Genomic DNA, 14,008 nt, shown 5'->3' with positions numbered 1-14,008 from the left:
TTTTGCAGAAAGTATTTCTGCACATACACATACCCTGAAACCCAAATTGAAATAGAGTATTTGGGGCAGATCTGCTTTTATATGTGTTTATATTCACACTAAATATATTACTGATCACTTATACAGATGAACACCTTAATTATTGTCCATCTTCAAGTAACAGTGACCTCATTCACACATCAAAGTAAGCAAACTATAGCTTACCAGGACTGTACAAACATGTAGCCTCCAATAGAGGAGATCACAGCGGCTTGGCTTCTCCCTAGTCTGATTTACTCCCCAGCTGAACTAAATCCAAGTTGACTTTTTATTTTAAAGCATTTCTGAACTGCTTCGTACTTTAAATATTAAGTGGCGTACACTACGTACAATATAAAAACAATGTCCATTAAAACAAAACAGCAGCCTAAAATCAATTAAGCAATACAAAGACATAAAAGCAAATTAAATAGATTCAGGGTCGTCATACACCTAAATCAGGGTCCATTGTTATGCATCAGATAAAGATAAGACTGAATCAACATCATCATCATCATCATCATCATCATCATCATTATTATTATTATTATTATTCCGCCTATCTGACTGAGTTGCGGCTTCCAACAAATTATTAAGAGAAGCATCGGTTCTCTCCTTCTTATCTACTCCTCAATTTATAATTTTGAAGTAAGGAAATGTGTTACAAGCCTGCAATTAATGTATTCTCAAGGAAACTGACCCTGTTAAGCTTCTGGAATTTTCTACCACTTAGGGAAATGGAATGTGCAAGACCCTAATGTCCCTCTTTGAAACACTTTAAGCTGTTAAGAACATTCATCTCCTGACTTACAGAAGCTTCATATGGAAGGTGTCATATTTTTGCTATGTAGTTCATTGAGCAATAACAGAATGCATATAAATTAATCTTTGAAACAGTAGCTGGGTTTAAGCTAAGGAGCGACATGCTCATAGTTCTATGAAAGAGAAGAGATGTGAAGTCTCTATATTAGCAATCTTCCCTCTGTGTCTGAATATAGCTACCATTACAGAAAATGAGAAATATATAAGATGACAATGCATAGGATTATAAAATTCAGACCATAATGCACAATTGTTCTTGATTCACTGCTTTATGTTTTTCCTCTGTATAATCAATAGCTGAAATCAGAAATAAAAAGTGAACTTGAATTGAACTCATTTCCCATTATTCCTTAATTTTTCTGCCCTGGAAAAAGTCAGATGATTTCATGTCTCAGTTTCACAGAATTTTCCCCCACCCTCACAAGTATCACCACTATCAAGTTATTCACACTTTTCCAAGGTCAAACATTCTAACAGATGGATAATAATTAACAGCTTCAGGCACATACAAAGATCATATTTAGCTTAAAATGACATTATTAAAAATATAGTAAATTTTCTGGGCAAAAAAAGATAGTCATGAGCCACAAATTCATGCTAAGAAGCTAAACCAATCTATCTGAATTACAAATATCACTGTTCATAAAATACTGCATTACTGCAGTTAAAGGTAACCAGCTATTCAGTTTGTTCTTATATGAACTTACCGTATACCTCAGAGAAGTAACCGGTGTGCCATGTAGCATTTTCCTGATCCTAATTGCTGTTTCCTGTCACTGCAACTTCAAAGCAGAAGCTAATTAGCTTCTCTTCCTCTTAAGCCTGATTTCCTGCTAGACAACCCTAAGGATGTTTCTGCCAAATGAAAGACATCTTGAAAAACGTCTTCTTGCATTCTACATGTGACGGCATACTACATCCCCTATGTCCTACATGGCAGTATATGACAAAATGTACCTTCTGGTCCAAAAAGGTTGGTTGCCCCAGGCTTAACACAATGAAAATGTTGTTGTTGTTTAGTCGTTTAGTCGTGTCCAACTCTTTGTGACCCCATGGACCAGAGCACGCCAGGCACTCCTATCTTCCACTGCCTCCCGCAGTTTGATCAAACTCATGCTGGTAGCTTCAAGAACACCATCCAACAATCTCATCCTCTGTCATCCCCTTCTCCTTGTGCCATCCATCTTTCCCAACATCCGGGTCTTTTCCAGGGAGTCTTCTCTTCTCATGAGGTGGCCAAAGTATTGGAGCCTCAGCTTCACAATCTGTGCTTCCAGTGAGCACTCAGGGCTGATTTCCTTAAGAATGGATACGTTTGATCTTCTTGCAGTCCATGGGACTCTCAAGAGTCTCCTCCAGCACCATAATTCAAAAGCATCAATTCTTCGGCGATCAGCCTTCTTTATGGTCCAGCTCTCACTTCCATACATCACTACTGGGAAAACCATAGCTTTTACTATACGGACCTTTGTTGGCAAGGTGATGTCTCTACTTTTTAAGATGCTGTCTAGGTTTGTCATTGCTTTTCTCCCAAGAAGCAGGCGTCTTTTAATTTCGTGACTGCTGTCACCATCTGCAGTGATCATGGAGCCCAAGAAAGTAAAATCTCTTACTGCCTCCATTTCTTCCCCTTCTATTTGCCAGGAGGTGATGGGACCAGTGGCCATGATCTTCGTTTTTTTGATGTTGAGCTTCAGACCGTATTTTGCACTCTCCTCTTTCACCCTCAATAAAAGGTTCTTTAATTCCTCCTCACTTTCTGCCATCAAGGTTGTGTCATCTGCATATCTGAGGTTGTTGATATTTCTTCCGGCAATCTTAATTCCGGCTTCGGATTCATCCAGCCCAGCCTTTCGCATGTTGAATTCTGCATATAAGTTAAATAAGCAGGGAGACAAAATACAGCCTTGTCGTACTCCTTTCCCAATTTTGAACCAATCAGTTGTTCCATATCCAGTTCTAACTGTAGCTTCTTGTCCCACATAGAGATTTCTCAGGAGACAGATGAGGTGATCAGGCACTCCCATTTCTTTAGGAACTTGCCATAGTTTGCTGTGGTCGACACAGTCAAAGGCTTTTGCATAGTCAATGAAGCAGAAGTAGATGTCTTTCTGGAACTCTCTAGCTTTCTCCATAATCCAGCGCATGTTTGCAATTTGGTCTCTGGTTCCCCTGCCTCTTCTAAATCCAGCTTACACTTCTGGGAGTTCTCGGTCCACATACTGCTTGAGCCTTCCTTGTAGAATTTTAAGCATAACCTTGCTAGCGTGTGAAATGAGTGCAATTGTGCGGTGGTTGGAGCATTCTGCGGCACTGCCTTTCTTTGGCATTGGGATGTAGACTGACCTTCTCCAATCTTCTGGCCACTGCTGACTTTTCCAAACTTGCTGGCATATTGAGTGTAGCACCTTAACAACATCATCTTTTAAAATTTTAAATAGTTCAGCTGGAATGCCATCACTTCCACTGGCCTTGTTATTTGCAGTGCTTTCTAAGGCCCATTTGACTTCACTCTCCATGATGTCTGGCTCAAGGTCAGCAACCACACTTCCTGGGGTGTACAAGACATCCATATCTTTCTGGTATAATTCCTCTGTGTATTCTTGCCACCTCTTCTTGATGTCTTCTGCTTCTGTTAGGTCCTTACCACTTTTGTCCTTTATTATGGTAATCCTTGTATGAAATGTGGCGAAGGGGCTTGAATAACTCAGAGAAGCTATGAACTATGCCGAGCAGGGCACCCAAGATGAACAGGTCATAGTGGAGAGCTTTGACCAAACGTGATCCACCTGGAGGAGGAACCGGCAAGCCAGTCCAGTATCCCTGCCAAGAAAACTCCATGGACAAAGGCAACAGGCACAATGAAAGTAGGGGATTTTAAAAGGCTTAACTGTGGGTGGGGTATACTAAAATCCCTCTTGTATAATCACAGAAGTATATATTTCCTATATATTTGCTTTATTTTTTAAAAAGTTGTCTCATAGGATAATTTCCCCATTTTAGGCATGATATAGGGCTTATCGGCCAGCAGATATTTTCCCCATGTACAGATATCTGTGCAGAATAATCTGTTACATATATGTCTGTCATCCAAACCAATTTCCAATAATGGAAAAGGAGCTGCCAGCATCAGCATCATCTTTTTTTAATGTGCAACATCACACAGCAATTTCTGAATGGCCAAGACAACATAATAAGTAACATCTCTTGATGCATTGGGATATTGTGCTTGAAAAACAAGCTAATATTTCCTTCATTAAAAATCTACAGAACTTCACTTGTTATCCCAATGAGAAGATGCACTTGTATTATATAGACAGACTGTAACTCAGAAGCATATGGAATAAATTGTTCTTGCAAAATCTTGTGACGCACAAAGAATTTAAGCAAAACAAACCCCTCTTTATTTCAAACAGTTCATTAGCTTAAAACATTTGGTTCTAAAAAAATGCATTTAGTTTTTATGCAAGGAAGCTAACCCTTTAACTGAAACTTATATATTCTTGAAAATTGGAATTACTAAACAAGCCTGCAGCTACAGTTTTCATGTTAAGAATTTTGAACAGTAAATATTTCCAATTACACCTAGCTATTGTCTGGATCAATATTAATAATTTAGCAGTAATTAAGATATTATGTGATGAAATAGTATCAGTTTAAAATGTGTATTGAACAAAAATTAAGATTTAGGGTAATGAGCAAGGCTATATATAGTGAATTAATTCTGTTCATTAATCTGCATTCTTCACTCAAAGCCTTCTGAAGCCATCCCACTAATGTTAAATGTCTCATACAGCCTCTGCTGTACAACCAGATGACATTCTGTTATGCCTTTCTGTCTTTCATTACCTCCCTGAAAATAGCTTCCAGTTACAAATAAAACCACTTCAGCTTGGTTACCCAAACCCTGAAACCGTATAAATTGTGACAGAAAGTATCTAGTTTTTTGCCTAGTGCTGCAAAGCAGTTTTGGAAGAAGTCCAACATCTTGTATGTCGGTTCGGTGCTTTTGCACATGCTTGCTATCTGTACTTGGCACAATCCTGAGAAGAGGTAATTGCAACTCTGTTCAGTGGAGGAAACCAAAGACCTGAAACAAATATTATTTTTGAAGTTCTGTGCTTTGAATTACACTTTTCATAAGACCAGAAGTTGTATAGGAACTTCAGAAATGCAAAGCTATCCATAGTGGAATGCGAAATAAGCAAAATGTGAAATGACTAGACTGAAAGAAAATAAAATGTATCAAAGAAATCTAAACAAGGATACACTAATCATTCACATCTGTTTCCAAGCTCCACGCAAGAGAACCTCTTTTCCCCTAAAATATTGTGCAACTCCCCTCCCTGCTTTGAGAGAATGCAATGAATGAAAAGTCGTCATACAGATCAAGGGAGGTATTTTAAAAACAGTTTTATTATGTCCCTTGTAGTTTACAGATGCAAAAGGACACAGCTTAGCTACAAATATATCTAGATAGGTAGACTATTTTCTACCCCCATCATTCTGGAGCCCATCCACCACTCATGGAAGCTTTGAACGATTTAAAATCACAATAAAAAATTAAACAATTAAAACACATACATTACACAACACTAAAATCAGTTAAAAGCCACAGCAACAAAGATAATCAGTAATATGACTTTAATAGTTTAAGCCAGGCTTCCTCAACCTCGGCCCTCCAGATGTTTTTGGCCTACAACTCCCATGATCCCTAGCTAGCAGGACCAGTGGTCAGGGATGATGGGAATTGTAGTCTCAAAACATCTGGAGGGCTGAGGCTGAGGAAGCCTGGTCTAAGCCTCTTAGAATATAAATATTAGTATCTCAAACAGATTATAAATAAAAGAATGTGGTCCTTCCTATCAGCCAAGATCAGACCCTCATCGGAGATGAACAGCACAATAATACGCAGATTTATTCAGGAAGTAAGTCCTAATATGTCCAATGAAGTTTATTCCCTAGAAAGTGTGTTTAGGATAGACCACCTTAGCTTTGAAGAGTGGCCGAAATTCAAGAGGACTGGGGCAGAATTTTTTGGCAAAAGATAAGCTAGTCTTAGTGGGTTGGGGGCTCCATCAGATTAATTTTGTAAACAGGCAACAGTTACAGGTCATCCTACAACGTTTTATGAGAATGCTGCCTATTACCTTAATCACTCTTCACATAAATGCAGATGTTAACCTTAATATTTAAAATGTGGTGCTTGTGCTGTGACTTAATCCTGTGTCTTTAAAAGGGGCACAGCTTTAAATATTTTGCCACTGGCTATATACAGCCCCAATTCTGGAAGGAAACTTCTACTTCTCAAAAGCCCACAAGGTAACTACTGAAATAGATTGCCTGAGGCTGCAAAGCCATTCAGTTTAAGCGACCTCTAATGGAGAGAAAAAATTGGGGCTGCAACTTTCATCCTTCCATTAAGGTTTTCTAGCTCTTTGAGGGAAAAACTGCATGGCAGATGCTACCCTGTTCTGCTGGCCTGGACACCAGCTCTGCTCTGGGATATGACCTAGGGTGGGGGAAGAGGGCTTCTTCCCGGGAGAGACTGCTCTTTGTCAAGCGCAAGGATGTCACTGGCAGTGGTGGAGTTTCTCCTGTTCTACATAGCCAGAATCTACATTGATAGAACTATGTAACTGCAATGTAAGAACTGTAACTTGTGTTTGAACTTGCTTTTCCCTCTTCCCTCCCACTTCCTTTTCCTCATATGTCATGTATTTAGATTGTGCGTGTCTCAGTACTGATATTTGAATGATGCTCAGAGCCTAAATGGTGGGGTATGAATGAAATGAAAAACACCAGGATTAATAGCCATTCCTCAACCCATGTCTAACAACCAAAATCATTTTCTTTCTTTTAGCAATTCAGTTTTGGAAATCCTAGACAGCACAAGTAGCTGAAGCTCAAAAGAAGTACCAGATTTCTTCTAATTTCTTTGAAAGGTACAGTCTTGTAGTCTCCCTCATTTTACTACTGTAAGTGGTCCTTGAAATTCAAAAATCTAGCAAGAATGCCCAAATATTTTCAGTTTCCAGTCTGATGGCAGGTTCAAAACAGTCATTTTAAGTAATACATATCTGCTCCATATTTGTTCCATTTAGGACAAAAGACAACAGAAATTTGTACAGATCATTAGTAAATGTAGTTTCCCCAATTTAGCAGATTAATTCCAAATTTATTTCAATGACAAATCATGTTACAGCATATAACTGGACAAAATAAATATTTGGTTGTATGCATTTAAGAATAGTACAGGATAACTTTTGTTGTTGACTTTCTCAAACTTCATTTTAAAAGTCTGAAAAATTTATGGAGTTTATCTAAATATTCATACTGCAATGGTGTTCCAGCTGAATATCATTTTTAGTTGGCCAACTCACTCATACATATAATGTGATTTTCAGCTCCCATAGGCTGTGATATTACAGATACAATGAATATTTGTAAATTTTGTTTCATGAATATTCATAACAGATGTGTTCCAAATAAGGCAATAGGTTAATAGTTACTATGGATCTATGAAAAGGAAACATTACTTGTGCCCAAAATTTCACAATTTATTTCATAGAATAGGGATGAGAAAAATAGCTGGATACGAAGCACAATAGCAAACAGGTCTGTCAGGGTCCTATATAAGGAATAATGTGGTGGAAAAGTCTGGAACACTACTAAATATTAATCCATTTGTTAAAAATTGCCGCACCAAAGAAAGGATGAGCACACAGAACTCCCACCTTTTAAAACACAACTATGTGACATATGCCTGCATTTAAATGTGATATATAATCACATTTGGCTGTAAACACTTCAAAAATCCCAATCTCACAGAAATATGTATCTGTTCGTGTGTATCAAACATGCCATGACAGTTAGGAACTGGATCTATTTGGAAATAGTATATACCTAATATCTGTAAATACCTAATAAAGAGTTGTTAAAACTTGTAGTTGTTCATGTATCTGTGGATTCAAATTCTAATATCTATAAAAGACTCCTCTGTGACGATCAACAACTAAACCAATGGCAAAAGGAGACACCATGATAGGTTTGCCTACAAAATTCCAATGTGGCAGTGGAAAAGATCATCTAATGACATCAATAAAGACTGTAAAAGCAGAGAGAACAGAGTTATAAGGAGATGGGAAGCACATGAAAAGGAAACTGGGAGCATCTTTGATGTGACAAAATGCAAATGTTCTACTGAAAGAGAGGATGCACAAATTTTTCCTTTGCCTGTGGAATTCAAGCATCACTCATGAATGAAGATGCTCTCACAGTCAATGTTACCAAGGACAAGGTAAACTCATTGGAAAAGGACATGCCCTTTTTGTGGTGCCATGCTCATGGACAAAATAATCATAATAATTATGATTGAATTAAGAAGGAGTAGAAAGGACCCCCAGGGTCAGCTTGTCCAACCTCCTGCAATGCAGGAATCTTAAATAGATAATACATAAAAGATGGCCATCAAATCTCTGCTTGAAAAGGAGAATCTACCACCTCCCCACTGATGAACAGCTCTTAGTCCTGTACTTGAATTATGTGTTCTAGGACCTTTCCTGCCATCGATGTCAAGCTCACTTGTCAGCAGTTACCTGCCTCTTCTCCCCCTCCCTTTTGGAAGATGGGGGCAACATTTGCCCGCCTCCAGTCCACAGGGACCACCCCTGTTCTCCAAGATTGGTCCAAGATTATAGACAGAGGCTCTGAGATTACCGTATTTTTTGCTCTATAAGACTCACTTTTCCCCTCCTAAAAAGTAAGGGGAAATGTGTGTGCGTCTTATGGAGCGAATGCAGGCTGCGCAGCTATCCCAGAAGCCAGAACAGCAAGAGGGATTGCTGCTTTCACTGCGCAGCGATCCCTCTTGCTGTTCTGGCTTCTGAGATTCAGAATATTTTTTTTCTTGTTTTCCTCCTCCAAAAACTAGGTGCGTCTTGTGGTCTGGTGCGTCTTATAGAGCGAAAAATACGGTACATCTGCAAGCTCCTTTAATACACTTGAGTGGAGCTCATCGGGCCCTGGAGATCTGAATTCATTTAAAGTAGCTAGGTGTTCCCTTACAACCTCTTTTCCTATCTTGGGCTGCAGCTCCTACTTTGCATTGATAACTCTCTTGTCACCAGGTTGGGTGCTGCTTTCTATGTGGATGTAAATTATTTGATGTTACCATCTCTCATAAGGTATAAAGCGACTCTTGGGAACTTTGCACTGCTAGCTACCTAGGGGAGACATGAGCATTTTGTTCGCCAAAGTGTGTCGAGTCTAATCCATAATAAATTATTTCAGTTTTGTCACATGATTTACAAAGAAGCTGCAGGCTCTTAGCTAGCTGAGTTAAAGTATTCTCCTTTAACATACTGGAGACAAATTTATTTGCACCCACTAAAAAACTATTGTATAGTATAATTATAGTAACTTTTTCCCTGAACGACCTGGACAAAAAGACTAAGATATCCGTAAGGGGCCCAGTATGTCTGAACTCAATACAGTTAAAAACCCAAAGATGACAATGTTTACGAAAGAAAAAGAGAGAGTACACAATGTAATATGCGGAGAGTTTTGTGAAAATGTACCTAAAAGAAACACTGAGGGGTTAAACCTATTGCATCCAGACAAAGCCAAACTCATAGTTTTTAATCTCCTGTTTGACCCTTCCTCTATCACTGCAATTCATCTTTCGAAGAGAAAGTACCCTCTTTGGGATGGAGATTAATTTGGTGCTAGTTTCTTCTTTCATCTATTACACATAGATCTTTTTTGGCTGATATACATAATGACTTTTTCAATTTCTTTTACCCTTTGTCATCTAACTACTTAAGATGTTTCACTTTGAAATGAAGAAAAATAGAACTTTAAAAACTCTACAGGAAGATTGAATTGTGTCTTGGAGTAATTTACTACTGCTACCAATACGGAAACAAATAATTGCTGATTGAACAAAAACTTTGAATGTCATTCTTTCCACAGTGCAATTGTACAGTAATTTTCCAGCTCATTTTCAATATTGTTTTCCCAAAGAAAATTGTGTCCATAAACTTGATTTGGCAATACACACAAAACATTTCAAATTCCTGATGTGCTATTTAGGGGATCAAGCAAAATAGAAACGGAGCTACAACTTATCTGAACCATTCAAAATCTGAGCTATACGTGCAACTGAGATGAACAATTCCATGCTTTTAAAAGCCAAGAATCACAAAGATTAAAAAAAATAATTACTTATCAAGGTTTTCTTTTTAAAATGAGCATGATATATAAATGGCAAAGAAATGAAGAAATGAAAAATAAGTGTTATTGCAAAGGAGGCGAAATTGGATTCACAGTATTTAACTCCGCTTCCTAGGCCAAACCCTTCATTCTCGGAAGCCAGCTGAAAGTAATCTCTTTGTATCTTGATGCTTTTAATGTATGTGTAAAGTATTTTGCTTATTATACATTTATGCACATCATTCGCTACACTTAAATGGTGCAGTCAATTAACATCTCAATTAAATGTGTTTTTAAAAGAATATAGATGTTCATGGAACATACTGCAAAATAGGATATGGTTCTTTCTAATACTGATTCTGACCACTCGGTTTTCACATCCTTAGTTGATAAAATAGGAGACTATATTTACATGTGAGCACTGCAGTACTTAAGCTTTATAACAAGAAAGTTCCCAATTTAATTGAAGGAAAATGTTGAAGCTTCTTAAAATTTCTATATTTATTAGCACCCAACCAGATCTTATGCATGTTTTCTCATAAGTCCCACTACGTTTAGGGCTTGATCTTCTTTTGCAGTATCTCATATCCATCTTTGGATATGTCTCTTCAAGTTCTCGCCATCATTATCTGCTGTTTGCTTCTTGCTTCCGCAAAAGTCCTGCTGTGAGTTTTAGATCATCAGCCAATCACATAGATGATTATCCCCTTAGTCTTTTGAAATTGTAAGATTTCCATACTAATACTGCTTTATTTAGATAAATTCTAATCTCAGATAAATTCTAATAGCGCTTACTTCCTAATAAAGTAATGTCGGATTTTAGCTCAGGTTTGCCTATTCTTAACAGCTCCTTGTTGATACAAAATTGTGTCACTATTCCAGTACATTAATAAAAACCATCCTGCTTTTGTTGGGGCAGGGGAAATTAACTCACAAAGGACTAGTAAGACATTTTGCTGCCTAAGGAAAAGGACAAAATATCCCCACCCCATTCCACAGACAGAAGCTGACTGAACTGGCAGTTTAACTCAGCTTTATTGTCCACACCATAGGGTAAAACACATGCCAGACACATTTGGAAAGAGGCTGATTATATGTTTCAAATGTTTACATGGTAATGCTGGAAGTCTCTGAGCCAAAATGCTTGCAAAATGTTTCAGTGAGCTGAAATGCTTAGCTTTAAAGAAGAAGAACATATTGAGGATATAATGGACACCTGGTGGAATGAAGGGAACTGGTGTAACACTCATCTCTGAATACAAACTGTAATAGGGGTAGGGAGCCTGTGGCCTTCTCATCATGCCTAATCATTGGGCCAGGCTGGTTGGGATTGAAGAAATCACAGAATTGTAGATTTGGAAGGGACCACAAGGACAATCTATTTCAACCCCCTGCAATGCAGAAAAAATTTCACTAATGTGGTCTCGAACCCACTACCTTAATTTTAAGAGTCTCATGCTCTACTGACTGAGCTATCTTTAGAGACATCTGGAGGACCACCCTATTGAAAAGACAGAGGCTTTGGCTAGACTCTAGATGAAATTGTTGTGGGAAACCAATGGCGGCTGCCTCCAGATGATAACTCTGGCCCCTTTAGTAAATTTTAGAGATAAGGATTGATTACAGTGGTACCTCGGGTTAAGTACTTAATTCGTTCTGAAGGTCCATTCTTAACCTGAAACTGTTCTTAACCTGAAGAACCACTTTAGCTAATGCGGCCTCCTGCTGCTGCCGTGCTGCCAGAGCGAGATTTCTGTTCTCATCCTGAAGCAAAATTCTTAACCTGAGGTAATATTTCTGGGTTAGCGGAGTCTGTAACCTGAAGCGTATGTAACCCGAGGTACCACTGTACTTAAAAAAAGGCCTCTTACTTACATAATCTCCAAGCTCATAATAGTTAGTTGAAGGTCTTTGATTTAAAATTTCATTGTGTTATTATATATTGATACTATTGTAAAACACTTTGATTTTTTTATAATATAGCGGTACGTATTTTTATAAATAAGTAAATGTTTAGATACAGCATGCAAATTATCTCAGACATGTATCCCAATATAAATGTCAGTTTTCCAAAACTGAAGTCATATACCGTATTTTTCGCCCTATAGGACGCACTTTTCCCCTCCAAAAATGAAGGGGAAATGTGTGTGCGTCCTATGGGGCGAATGCAGGCTTCAGGAAGCTATCCGCAATCCTTGGGAGCCTGGCAGGAGTTCCTTGCGGACAGCAGCCTGCAGCCCGAAACCCAAGGAGCGCATCAGGGTGCGCCCTGGACTTTGGGCAGCTCTCCGCAAGCCTTGGGAGCCCGGCGCGACTTCCCGCTGGGGTCCCAAGGCTTGCGGACAGCAGCCTGTAGCCCGAAACCCGGGCAGCGCAGCGGGCCGCACCCCGGGCTTTGGGCAGCTCTCCGTAAGCCTTGGGAGCCTGGTGGGAGTTCCCACCGGGCTCCTTGGCTTGCAGATAGCAGCTTGTTCTGGGGGCTGGGGTCGGGGGAAGCTCGGGCTTCCCCAGCCCCACAAGCTCCGGGAGCGATGGCGAAGTTGCGCAACCTCGACATTGCTCCCGGACCCCCAGCCCCGAGGCTAAAAACGAAGCCAGGACAGCTAGTGGGATCCATCCTGCTCGCTGTCATGGCTTCTTTGCTCTTTGGGGCTCGGGAAAAAAATATATTTCCCCCCCCTTTATTCCCCCCCCCCCCAAAATAAGTGCGCCCTATGGGCCGGTGCGCCCTATAGGGCGAAAAATACGGTACTTGGAAGGTTCATTAGAATCGCATGAAAATCAGCCATCATACCATGATCACATGATGAGTTATATATGACAAGTACCCTGTGCCTAGCTCTCAAAGATGTAAGAAAGCAAACATGCCATATGTCTCCTTGTATTTAATTCTTACTGAAGAGCAGAATTATAATGCACATATCTTTTCATGCACCCAATTTATAGGAGCACCTGATTTTCTCTTATAATGAACAGTCTTGCATTAAACGACTAGAGGAAGATCTGTTCCAGTCAAATCTATTAATTAATTTCTCATCCTTTGTTCATCATGGCTGCTTTCAGCAAACTGTTAAATTGGCTATGCTTACAACAGAATGGAGTGGGATTTAAGTTGTAGAGTTCTGAAATGGCATAACAGATAGCGCTACTTCAGAATACGTACAAGAGAAGGGACATACTTTTTTAAATTCTCCCTTGCACAATAATCTTCCTCTTGCACAGCAAGAACATGATACACATCCCTCATGATGAACTCGGTATTTCTTAGCCGACACTTTCTTTTTTTAATGTTGAAAGCATTTAAAAAATGATATTTGTACACCTTCAGTCTAAAATGATATAGCCCACTCTAGTAAATTTAATGGTCCTGCTTCTCATTACTTTTTTGCTAACTTTTCTTATCGCTTATCCATCAGTGGGCAAAACTTTTAAAAAGGCAAAAGGGTTTGTTTCATTGTAACACTGCAAAATCAAGTTCAGGAGAGCATCTTTTTTTTTTTAGTTCAAAACTCTACAGCGAGGAGTACACCCTGCATGCTTAGTTGTTTTTTTTCCTGCAACAGAATTGCTGCAAGTATCCTATGTATCACTGTGAATAGAAAAAATTAACTACAGGACCATAATAGTTGAGCCTGTCCATAACTGGCTGCAAAGATTTAAAGGAAAAAGAAACATCCCTGTAAAGAATTAACAAATTGCATGTTGGATCTAGACTTCCAGTGAGTGTAGTTCAACTCATGTGGCACTGGAGGAAGAGATTATTTTTCTGACTTCTCCTTCCCCCACAGTACTCTGCATCCCCTGAAAACTGTTCTGATGGTGCTGGGAGATGCAGGAGCGGGAAATTGGCAAAAATTACCTCCTTCTGTTTTGTCCAAGAAGAGCTTACACTGCATTGCAGTTCACTCTATAGTCTGGATGTGACAACTATGTGTGTACTTGTTTTCTCTAGATA

At 39.1% G+C, this 14,008-nt stretch overlaps 1 protein-coding gene and 1 long non-coding RNA gene across 5 annotated transcripts in view; one reads left to right on the top strand and one right to left on the bottom strand.

The window, feature by feature from the left end:
• Window positions 1-14,008, bottom strand: part of ROBO1 (roundabout guidance receptor 1) — a 564,053-nt gene that overhangs the window by 90,909 nt on the left and 459,136 nt on the right. The window lies entirely within an intron of this gene.
• LOC310677015 overlaps window positions 1-14,008 on the top strand; it is a 142,223-nt gene that overhangs the window by 127,895 nt on the left and 320 nt on the right. Inside the window, exon 3 of the long non-coding RNA XR_014510850.1 lies at window positions 6,704-6,785. This is a non-coding gene — a long non-coding RNA (uncharacterized lncRNA). The remainder of the gene's footprint in view (window positions 1-6,703; window positions 6,786-14,008) is intronic.

The sequence above is a fragment of the Podarcis tiliguerta genome (assembly GCF_965153285.1).
Source record: "Podarcis tiliguerta genome assembly, chromosome: 4".
Lineage (NCBI taxonomy): Eukaryota > Metazoa > Chordata > Lepidosauria > Squamata > Lacertidae > Podarcis > Podarcis tiliguerta.
The sequence above is the reverse complement of the archived record's forward strand: the minus strand, read 5'-3'. Positions and strand labels throughout refer to the sequence as shown.